The sequence below is a fragment of the Euprymna scolopes genome, chromosome 32 (assembly GCF_053919585.1).
Source record: "Euprymna scolopes isolate OS-2025 chromosome 32, ASM5391958v1, whole genome shotgun sequence".
Lineage (NCBI taxonomy): Eukaryota > Metazoa > Mollusca > Cephalopoda > Sepiida > Sepiolidae > Euprymna > Euprymna scolopes.
In genome coordinates, this window is record NC_136513.1 from 49,671,970 (window position 1) to 49,685,101 (window position 13,132).

Consider the following 13,132-nt stretch of genomic DNA (forward strand, 5'->3'; position numbering starts at 1 on the left):
AGGACGAGGGGGGATGCCCAGCAGCAAAGATGACTTGTCACAATTGCGGATTGACCAGACATTTTAAAAGAGTCTGCCGAAAACCGAAGCAGAGGTTCAGCAACAAATTTACAGCGGGAGTGGTCGGAGCAGAATTCAGAACTTTCACTACCCAAAGACACAAAAAGGGTCGTAAATGGATGATTTACCAAGATAGACAAATAAAAAAGAGAGGTGAAGCCAACCTGACAAAACCAAAGTCCGTGCCGCACCTTATTTGGAACAAAAATAAGTTCCGAAGAGGTACTCCTGATCCAGCAACAACAATATCACTTTAGATATGCCCAGGAAAACAAGATGTATAGACGACACGATACTATGAGATGACTCTATTGAAACATCATTTTGGCATACTATGGAGTACATAAATAATTGCACCAAAAATGGTATCCTATTCAACCCCTAGAAATTTCACTCCGCAGAAAAAGAGGTGGGTTCTTGATAACGGAAGCAATACGAAATTTTCCGACACCAAAAACTATAACTGACATAAGATCCTGGTTTGGAATGGTAAACCAAGTAGCCAACGTTTTTTCTAAGACCGAAGTAACGGCCCGACTCCGGGAGCTGCTGAAGACAAAAAATCGAAAGTTCTACTGGGACAGCACACTCGATCGAATCTTCGAAGAGTCGAAAAGAAGGATCACAGAAGAGATCGAGAATGGTGTAAGAACCTTCGAAGTGAACAAACTTGTTTGTCGACGGACTTCAGTGGGACAGGCTTGGGATATTTTCTTTTCCAGAAGTACTGCAACTGTGCAACCGAAGCCAGACCGAAATGTGGTGAGAACCACTAGAGATTAATCCTGACCGGCTCCCGATTTACCAATGATGCAGAGTCCCGATATGCACCAGTTGAAGGAGAAGCATTGGTATTAGTCTACAGACTGGAAGCATGCTGCATGTTCGTTTTGGGATGTCCAGAGCTGTTAGTCACCGTGGACCATAAGCCCTTGGTGAAGATCTTCTCAGACAAAGCTCTGGATGCATAAAGGATCCAAGACTGTTCAACTTCAAAGAATGGTCCTTAATGTACAAATTTCAAATAAAGCATCTCCCTGGCAAACTCAATGCGGCACCATACTGTACATCAAGATGCCCAGTAACGTTAAACCAGGAGGAAGCAAACGAAAAGGACATCGCACAAACCATGGATAGTGCCATAAGAACGTCATTTAACTTCACCTATGAACAGGGCCCCAAATTAAGGGAAATAACATGGGACAGGATTGTGGCAGCAGCTGCTACTGACGAGGAATCTCGTACCCTCGCGGAATTCATATGAAATGGTTTCCCTAAATCTTGGCACGAACTGCTGGAGATAATTTGCCGTTTTTGGCATATGAAAGAGAAGTTATATTGCTTGGAATGGGTGACGATAATGGAAAAGAAAATCTTCATACCCAGAAAACTATGTGCGGAGCTACTGGAATCGCTCCATTCAGTGTTTTGGCCAGGACTAGACATGAGCATTCGTCAGACCCGGGCTCAGTGCAAAGTATGCAACATAATGGCTCCATCACAACCTAGGGAACCTCTAATGCCGCCCTTGAACCCCTAGTTCCCATTTCAGAAGATGGTGACGGACTTTTTCGATTTATGAGGGAAGAACTACCTAGTATATGCAGATAGATACACCGTATGGGTAGAAGTTACTCTGATGTCATCCAGGAATGCCAAGGCCACATGTGACGCCCTATGAAACTGGTTCTGCACATACAGTGTACCGGAGGAACTGTCGACCGATGGTGGACCACCGTTTGACTCCAGTGAATATAACCAGTTCCTAGATAATTGGGGCATAAGGAAATGAACATCATCGGTATGTTACCTTCAAAGCAATGGGAGAGCAAAATTGGTTGTTAAAATGGCTAAAAGGATCCTTATTGATAGCACAGACAGTTGCAGTCACCTATGCGACGACCGGGCAGCTAGGTCCCTACTGACTCATCGCAACACCCTGGTATAAGACCTACATATGTCTCCAGCGATGATGCTCTATGGTCGCGTGATAAAGGACCATCTCCCAGTGCTCCAGGACCGATATTGAATCCATAAACACTGGAGAGAAATCACTTGTTATAGGAAAACAGCGATGCCAAAAATTCCCTTACGGAATGAAAGGGAATACAATCTAAAATGTCACACACTTCAGAAACTGAAAATCGAGGAAACGGTTCAGGTTCAAAACCAAGTTGGTCCACACCCTCGCTGATGGGCAAAGACAGGAAGGGTGTTGGAAACACTGGGTAACCGGCAATATAATGTACGCATTGATGGGAGTGACCAGGTAACCCGTCGCAATCTCCGAAGAATAAACCCCGTGGTAGATACCCCTTGTCACTCGATACCTGAGGAGCCACCAGGAATGTTAGATACCATAGACAACCTAACAGGGCCCAAAATACCGGGACAATGGTCCCCTACGTGTATGGATCAACACCAGCCCGAAACATTCGACAGTCTGCCAGAATAGATGGAGGTGGATGGCACAGCATCCCCTGGGACGATGGAGGTTGAGGAAGACCAACCGGTGCATCATAGCAGAAGGGTGATGCGACCACCCAAGAACCTATCTTATGGGTCACGTCGCACGACTCCTCCAGAGCCTCAAAATATTGGATCTCAATGTGAGTATCTTGTATCTCTGGAAGGGGGAGGGCGTGTAGAGGTGGAATCGAACCCAAGACGCCCATTTACAAGATCAGGGGATCTTGGCGTCACACCCCTATAGAAGTAGACTCGCCCGCTTGCATGAGAGGTGAGAACTGGCTACTTAAACAAGAAATTCACAGCAACGAGTGTGCTTTCAAATATACGTCGTCTTGCTGACACTTTACACTTTTATGCACTATTACCTGCATTTTTAATCTTTTAATGCCAGAACCTGCACCATGCCTTAGTCAAGGAGCTGTTGTATGCAGACGATGCTGTTTTTTTTTACAAGACCTCTGTGCTAATCACACTGTTGTATTTATCAGAAACCTGGACATTGCATCAAAGGCACATTAAATGGCTTGAACGAAATGGCTTGAATGAAATGGATTTCATTAAAAATGCTTGAGACATACCTTAAACATCAAGTGGCAAACACAAGTACTCGATACTGAGGTCATTGTAAGAGCATGTTGCTCTAGTATTGAAACCTTTGTAATCTGATCTCACATGCGTTGTGTGGGCCATCTGGTTCGAATGAAAGATTGTAGACTGCCAAAACAAATTTTTTTATGGGGAGATGGAAAATGGCAAGCGCCATCAACATAAGCCTAGGAAGACGTCCAGGATCTGTACAAAGACCGATTTGAAAGTCCTAAAAATAGACATGTGGGAAGAACTTACTCTACAAAGTTTGAAGTGGCGAAAGCTTGTACGTGAACGTTGTGATGCTCTAGAGAAAAGAAAGCAGACTCACAGGAATCTGAAGCGAGAGTTTCGTAAAGGTTTAATTGATGGTCTTAACCATGACACACAGAACTGGAAATGTGACACTTGTGAACGAGTGCTTTTTAAAAAGGTGGCTACGTCAATCACCTTAAGTCGCACAAAACTCCTGTTTAGGTCAATTTTGTACCTATTAATCCGAACCAAATGATCTGATTAATATACAGCAACGTTTGCAAGTTTATTGCTGGTTTGAGAAGACATGCGATTGTTCATAGGAATACCATTCAACCTGCAGAAGAAGTTAACTCAGTGGAAATTGCTCAATTTGCATGTCACATCTGCTTCATTGCAAATTTTTGGCGGAAGCACAGAGTCATCTGAAATGGCATGGACGGCAAGATTGGGAGAACTTAATGTGATGGCGATCATCTGGCAATCATTATATATATATATACATATATATATATATATATCAGTTTCAAAATAATATAACAACAAACCCTTGGGGCCCGGTTTTTCACCAACAAACTTATCAGGAGTTAATCATTGAAAGATACAAAAATGAATCAAATTAACACGTAAGAGCAAATGTTATAAAAAGTGTGTGTTATCTAAGTGTGCGTTTCTAACTGCTTATTCAATGGGCCTTATATATTTATATATGTATCTACGTTGTTCTTAGTATAACAGACTGTTGTCCTCGTGCCCCTTAATGTCTATTTATTTAAAGGCCCATGACTCATCTAGTGGTCGTGGTTAGGTGTGTGTCAGAAAATAATATACACATAACATCACGACATACATGTCCGCTGTTGGCCGCCTTTGTCTTTTGCTTCTGCCTGGGGGATTCGTCAGTCATCTTGGGTGGAGCCGGGCCTGTTGTAACAAAGATGCTTCAAGACAGGGACTCAAGATGAATAAGTGGTTTTTCTGTACATTATATGTACACCTCAGGCATTTTGTCACAGTAGAAGTGGAGTGAATCTTGGCTTGTTTCTCTACTCCCCCCCCCTCATGGGGAGATCCTCTTAACGAATCTTGCTTTTTTGATGCCTCGGATCCAACTTACTAAAATTTACTTGGCTTGAACACCTGACACATCACGTCCGGTTTCCATTCGCATACTTTCTGGTGCAAACTGACCGATCAACCAAGTTTGATACATGTCACAACATGAACCTTTGGCCCTTTGTACACCTGTATGCTTGCTTAACTTATTGTTTCCCACGATCCAATCTGTGGTTTACTCCGCAAGATAGATAATTAGATAGACAGATAGATAGATAGATAAACAGATAACTAAATAAATGCTTTTTATTTGGTGTTGCCCGGTGTTTCCTAACACAAATACTTGGAGATATATGAGTAAAAAAAAAAGAGGGAAAAGGGGGAAGAAAAGGCAAATTCGCATGAAATATATATATATATATATATATATATATATATATATATATATATATATATCCGAGCAGGTCCAATGATTTAATGAAAGAGGCATGTAAAGCTTCCTCCTGGTCCCAGTGCACTACGATGGGTCCCCAACTAGAGCAGACAATGAATGTATTTGATTAAAAAATGGGCGATTTTACCGATTTCGATGACAATAAAAGTATGGAAGGGTGGAAAATTTGTTGATCTTCATTAAATCCCGGACAACGTCCGGTCTCCCTGCTTGTTATTCATAAATCAACATTATACAAACTATTATTTACAAAGCTAAGAGACGGTTCACTAGTACAGGTGCAAATGGTTGAATTCTTCCTTAATGCGTTGATCAACACCTTTATCAATGAAGATATAGCAAGACCGACCTGACAATAGCAACCCGAGAAAGTGAGACTCAGGAGTTGTCGTATTAAAAACACATTAAAGAACAGACTCGGCTGATATGTACGACATGAAAACAACTGAGATTTTTAGAATGATCTCCATCATTGGAATTTCAAAAACTACCTGGCAAATATACCCGGTGAACCAAGTGCAAGAGATACTACAAATAATTGCACTTGAATGAATAGTTAGAATCTTTAAAAGATCTCTCGATTGGAATGTATGAGATAGCAGGTTAATTTCCAGCATCCAGTAAGATGCCCCATCCCCAGCTGGAACAAAATAATAAGAATTTTTTTACAAAAACTAATGCCAAACAATATTTTTGAAGGATTAAGTAGGATTGAACGATTGAGGAGGGAGAGCACTAATCAGACCTCCACTGGCAGAGTGCAGAGAGTACTAGGACATTGCAGAGGCTTATTAGCATGTGAATGTTAATCAAGAACAACTAGCCAAAATTAATGGTAAGCAGCTGTTGTGATAACATAAAATCATTTGCAAATGGTATCGAAAGAGGTGAAAATTTCTGGAAATCTGGGGAGACCTGTTGTCACCCAGATTCCAGGGAATACCACCGGTTATTATCAGTAAGTAATCTCTGAAAATGACCTGTGTGAGAATTCCTAGTGAGTACTACTATTACTACTACTAATACTAATACTACTACTACTACTACTACTAATAATAATAATAATAATGGTAGGAACCTAATAAAAGGTAGAAACACTTGAACAACATCAGAAGATCAATACGTTTATGGCCATGCATAATGCATTACATCCAAATAATAATAATAATAATAATGATAATAATAATAATGATAATAATAATAATAATGATAATAATAATGATGATGACGACGACGACGACGACGACGAAATGCTGATCAACTCTACATGAAAAGAAAAGTGAAGGGAAAACAACGGTTATTATAGAAAACTGCGTGAATGACACAAAAAAAAAGAATTAGAAAAATATAACAAAGAACACACAAAAGATACTTACTGCAGCAAGAAAAAAGATAAAAATGAACAAGACGGAGAGTAAAGAAGCAAAGGATGAAACAAAATCAATGGTAAGCGGCTGTTGCGATAATGTGAAACAATCTGCATTGGTTATCCTGCGAGTTTGAGAGCACTGGAAATATGGGAGATATGTTATCCCCCAGACTCCAGGGAACACCATAGGTTATTGCCACTTAGAAATACTGGTGAGTTATTATTATTATTATTATTATTATTATTATTATTATTATTATTAATAATGATAATGATGATAATAATAATAATAATAATGATAATAATAATAATAATAATAATGATAACATTAACAATAATAATAACAATAATAATAACAATAATGATAATGATAATAATATTAATAATAATGATAATGATAATGATAATAATAATAATAATAATAATGATAATAATAATGATGATAATGATAATAATAACAATAATGATGATAATACTACTACTAATAATAATAATGATAATAATAATGATAATAATAATGATGATAATGATAATAATAACAATAATTATGATAATAATACTACTAATAATAATGATAATAATAATAATAATAATAATAACAATAATAATAATAAAAATAATAATAATAACAATAATAATAATGATGATAATGATAATATTAATAATAATAATAATAATAACAATAATTATAATAATAATAATGATAATAATATTAATAATAATAATAATAATAATATTTATAACAACAACAACAATAATAATAATAATGATAATAACAATAATAACAATAATAATAACAACAATAATAATAATAAAAATAATAATAATGATGATGATGATAATAATAATAATAATATTTTTAACAACAACAACAATAATAATAATAATAATAATGATAATAATAATAATAATAATAATGATAATAATAATAATAATAATAATAATAATAATAATAATAATAATAATAATAATAATACCAGCAACAGTACTTTAAAACGAGAATCACAAAATCCTATGGGACGTGGACATACAAACTGATTAACCGATGAAAGCAATAAGACCAGATGTTGTAATAATTAACAAGAAAGAAAAATTCTGTCAAATCGTAGACTTTGCTGTCCCAGTGAATATCAAAGAAAAGGAGAAACGGAGCAAATACACAGAGCTAGCCAGAGAGCTGAAGAGGTTATGGATGATTGAGAAATTCCAAATAATACCTATAATTGTAGGCGTACTAGGGACAATTACGAAAAACTTTGAAAAAAGAATGGGAGAAATTGGAATCAGAGGAATGGCTGGAAAGATACAACGAATAACGATAATGAAAACAGCTGAAAAGGAAAACCCTTCACTGCAGAGATTAATACACATGAGCCATTTAATTGGAATTTTTTAGATGGTATGAATCGGTCTATGCCTACAATTAACCATTCGAAAAGTGCTCAATACGTAGGTAGAGCTAGTTTGTAAGTTATAAGATATATATGGTGATTAAGCTACACTGAATACGTTTCATCCACACTATGACTCTAGCCTGAAGAGTTCTAGAGTGGATGAAACGCGGAATATTCAGTGTAGCTTAATCACACTATATATATATATATATATATATATATATATATATATATATATATATATATATATATATATATATTCTTCATAAGTTTTGGTTTCGGTTTCAATTAAAGCTGATCCACCCAAGTGATATAAATATATTTTTTATTTTTGAAATCGCAACTTTATAATATAAAAGAATCGATAGAAAATTGACTCTATAATATTATATCCGAATACTGCAAAAATTAAAATATTATATTTAAGCATATTTTTTGCGTCCTTGCTAGCTTAGTTAAATACTTTTGCAGTTTTAACGAAACAGATACAAACATACCAGGGCGCCTCCATTTACGCTGAACATCCACAGAATACCAACATCAATATGAACATATGAATGAGTCCGCTGTGGAATTTCCACAGGTCCCAATAATAATAATAATAATAATAATAATAATAATAAGAAGAAGAAGAAGAAGAAGAAGAAGAAGATGTTTAACTGACCTCAAAATCTCCAATATTATGTTCTCTATCACTTTTTAAAGTAGAAATATAATTCGAGTGACTTTTAAGGTTGAATTGAAAGTCGCATATTCTCCTCCTCTTCGTATGTCATCCACGTGACTGTTGCTAATATTTTAATAATAATAATAATAATAATAATAATAATAATAATAATAATAATAATAAACTGTTATCTTTCTTTAAAGACGTTCGCTATAATCTCTGAATATGTTCTACTTAATAATGCGATAACTTGTAAGTTATATTATACTTATGTACCTATACATTTACAATTTAACTAATACATTTATATATATATATATATATATATATATATATATATATATATATATACACCGTGTTTCTACAAATGTGTGCAGAATGGAATCTACATAATCGAGGCAAATAGAACGAAACAACAACGTAACCTCCGACCTTCTTTGGGTGTATTTTGTCGAACTCGGGAATCTTTCTGTCGAACTCGGACATCTGCAGAAAATTCCGAACGGAACCCTTCATTCAATCCATCGGGAATCTTGGAAGTTACATCGGCTGAAACGCTGTGAATATATAATACTCATGATGAGAATTGTAGTCCGAATAATCCAAATAATACAAAATTATCGATCCTCATCAAAAAACTAGAAACAACGATCTATTACTGTAATTTAGATGGTGAAATGTATTCTATGATCAATTTCACAAATGCTCTCTCCCCGCCTGAAAAAAAAAAACAACGACTCACAAGTCGGTAATTTACTACCCCCAAACATGTTGCATTGGGTAACAGTCTCCAATGCAGTTGTGATTCTTCCCTTGATTATCTCAACCTTTGCAGAAATGTAACGTAGTACACACGTTCACAAACACGCGTTAACATGTAGACACCCGGAGCCCAACACGTCGTAGGAGAGTACGTCGCAAGGAACATAGGACAAGTAATAACTCAATTCCTATTCTTTGTAACAACGACATTTATTTTCCCCAAATAAAACGGAGCTCATTCTCTTTTATCTCTATCCTCTTTGTCCGTTTGTGCACGCGTTTTTTTTATATATAGTTCACGGTTTGGCATTTGCATATAGCCGCCTTACCCTGTTACAGAAAGATGGCCATTTCTTTCAGAGAAAGAAATCACCATGTGTCATGTCAGGTGAAGATGGCAATCATCCTCATCATCAGTACATCTCATCCATCTCCGGCACAGATTATCATCGAGTGAAAACTCGGTTAAAAAAGCAAATCTTCTTATTCACTTGCAATGAACAGAGTTCTGAAACATTTGCAGGCAAACATCATATTTGCCCCGAATAAAAACGGTTCATGGATTGTTGCTTCTAGAAGATGGCGCAGAAGACATTAACTTTAGTGCGTCCCTCACGTGGTCAAATGTGGCATGAAGATTTCTTCGCGCCAAATGTGACTTTGCTATTCCTATAAACGGTGGTATTATAACCGAAAACAAAATGTTCCTTGAACTCATCTCTTTCTACTTTCTCTTGCTTATCAACAAACCCGACAAGCAGCAATCCCGTCCATGCACTGCAGAGGTTTCTATTGTAGGGAAAATTGAAAAGTGTGCATGATTAACGCAGGTGACATTCGCTTAAGAAAAGAAAGAAAAATTCTTAAACTCGAAACCTGACTGACACGAGAAAAATTGAGGCGCGGTTGGCTTTGACGATTTTTCAGCCCATTTTGCTGCAAGCTATTTCGACATAATGAGGAACAAGTTCGACTTTAAATTACCAGAATTCGACGGCTCGACCCTGGTACTTGACTGGGTGGATAAGGTGGGACTGCATTGCCTGTTGTCTAGTGTGAAGAACATTGAATACGTGGTTCCTCTACGTCTGTCCGGCAGGGCTTTCGCGGTATATCAACAGCTTAGTCCTGAGGAAAAACATGATTATGAAAGGATCAAGGCAGGATTATACAAGGCTTTTGCTATCGACCTCGCCACTGTTTGGCAGCATTTTGATGCAAGAACCTTACATTCCGGCGAAAATGTCGACGTTTATTTGGCCGAGCTGACGAAGTTGACGGTGTTGTTTGGTGAGCTGCCTGAGCAGGCTTTGGCATGCAAATGTTTGACTCCCAACCGGAGGAAAGCTCAAGCATAGCTTCATTGTCCCTTAAAGATCTGGTAGACCGGGCCAGAATCATGATGCAGAATACTTATGAGATGAGAGAACCGGTAGTCGCTGCTGCACAGCCCACACCAAGTGATGATAGACCGTCCCAGGGACCCAGCCTGCATGGTGAAGTCGTGTGTTATAGGTGCAATTGCCAGGGCCACATTGCGAGGAACTGCCGGTGACAACTGACAGCTGTTTGCTGCTATCAATGTAATGAGACTGGTCATATGGCCCGGGATTGTGCGAGAACGGGGTCGGGAACAAGGTGCCAGCTCTGACCTCTTCCTCAAACAGAAATTAGACGAGGCGCTTCAGACCTTTCAGGTCTATATCAATGAGACATTGTGCTCAGCACTCCTCGACTCGGGGTGCTCTCTTCTGAGAGCGTCAATGAAGATGAAGAAGTCCAGCCTGGTGGTATGACTGTACAACTTACCGCTGATACCAATGGTTCCGACGCCTCTTCTGAGAGCGTCAATGAAGATGAAGTAGTCCAGCCAATCCTCCTTCGTAGGAGTGCCCACAACAAACGACCACGCCCACCATGCCAAATGTGTGATCTGAAGATCAGGGGGGACGGGTGTAGAGTCGAATGTAATAATCAAAGAAGAAAGCGCCTGCGTGTGTTTGCATTGTGCGGCTATATAACTTACCTTCGGATGGGATCTGGAAGAGAGAGATTAAAGATGGCAGCCATGGATTTATAAGGTGTAGTCTCGTGGAATCTCACGAGATCTCATCTTCAACTGCACACGTATGCAAATGCAATGGTGTCAGTTTTTTAATAACATGCCTGTTGGCAGAGGTGGTCGGGAGAACATGTGTTGGAAGTTTCAATATAATTCTCTCTGTCCACTTTAGATGTAGAATTATAATTCGAGTGACTTTTAAGCTTGAACTAAAAGTCGCATTTTTTTTTACTTCTCTTCATATTCCATCCCCGTAACTGCTGCTAATTTTTTAAATAATAATAATAATAATAATAATAATAACAATAATAATGATAATAATAATAATAATAATAATAATAATATTTTAATAATAATAATAATAATAATAATATCTTAATAATAATAATAATAATAATAATAATAATATTTTAATAATAATAATAATAATAATAATAATAATATTTTAATAATAATAATAATAATAATAATAATAATATTTTAACAATTATGATAATATTAATATCTTAATAATAATAATAATATTTTAATAATAATAATAATAATAATATTTTAATAATAATAATAATAATAATAATAATAATATTTTAATAATAATAATGATAATAATAATAATAATATTTTAATAATAATAATAATATTTTAATAATAATAATAATAAAATAATATTTTAATAATAATAATAATAAAATAATATTTTAATAATAATAATATTTTAATAATAATAATAATAATAATATTTTAATAATAATAATATTTTAATAATAATAATAATAATAATATTTTAATAATAATAATAATATTTTAATAATAATAATAATATTTTAATAATAATAATAATAATAATAATAATAATTTAATAATAATAATATTTTAATGATAATAATAATAATAATAATTTAATAATACTAATAATAATAATATTTTAATAATAATAATATTTTAATAATCATAATAATAATAATAATAATAATATTTTAATAATCATAATAATAATAATAATAATAATTTAATAATAATAATAATGATATTTTAATAATAATAATAATAATAATAATAATAATAATAATAATAATAATAATAATAATAATAATAATAACTCCTACATAGTATCTCTGTGGATCTGGTTTTAAATAGTAGCCCCTTATAACTTAGTGGCCTTGTTTTTCAATGACATGCAAAGATCAGGTGCTCAAGTGAAAAAATACGCAAAAATATAATAACGAACACCGTTTCGGTGGGGCGCAGACCTATAATTCATTCCTCTGAAAAGGGCACTTTTAAAACACGAGTAAAAGGGTCAGGTCTTTGGGTAACCCTAGTACCCCCACTTTGCACGTGTTGTTTAATTAACAGCAAAAATATTGTTTACATGTTCGCATGTTCAGCTGTGTTCGAGTATTTTCCAACAATACACGAAACGCTTTTTCTAGTCTTTTTCTTTGCACACGGCTCGGCATTTGCACACGCGCGTCCGCGTTTTGTTACAGCATGAAATATGACCTTATTACTGAAAACAAGAGGTTTCCTCAAACTCGTCTCTTTCAAGTTTCTGTTATATATCAATACAGAGATGTTTACGCGTCCACTTGTCCTTTGTCGTCATGGCGTAAACAAGATGCATTTTGTAAGGTTTCATTACCAAACTTTTTATCAGGACTCATCATACTCTCATCCGCTCTGCAGTCTCTTCCAGTTGTTACATGATAAGGGCTGTCCCCTTTTCATGTAAGTATAAAAATAGAGAGATTAGTTAAAATGAAAATAAGAGAAAGCAGAAATCGAACCCTGGACATAAGTTTTAAAGAACAATAGGTTTAAATGGAATGTCCAGTAAATTATTAATTCGGATGAAATAAATAATAAATAAACTATTCAATTGTTAAAAGAATGTGGATAATAAAATATTGGTTAAATAAATTAGATATGTAGGTTGAATTCCTTTGTGAAAATAAAGAAAAAATAGGTTATTGAAAAATCAGAATGTTCAGGA

At 35.4% G+C, this 13,132-nt stretch overlaps 1 protein-coding gene across 3 annotated transcripts in view; it reads right to left on the bottom strand.

Moving 5' to 3' along the window:
* LOC145256342 (UDP-glucuronosyltransferase 1A3-like) overlaps positions 1-13,132 on the bottom strand; it is a 38,867-nt gene that overhangs the window by 9,754 nt on the left and 15,981 nt on the right. The window contains exon 2 of one of the 3 annotated variants that reach the window (XM_080115128.1): positions 8,741-8,872. The gene's annotated coding sequence lies outside the window, so the exon portion shown is untranslated. Of the gene's footprint in view, positions 1-8,312; positions 8,436-8,740; positions 8,873-13,132 lie in introns of those variants that run through there. The other 2 variants (XM_080115126.1, XM_080115127.1) reach the window with 2 other exon arrangements.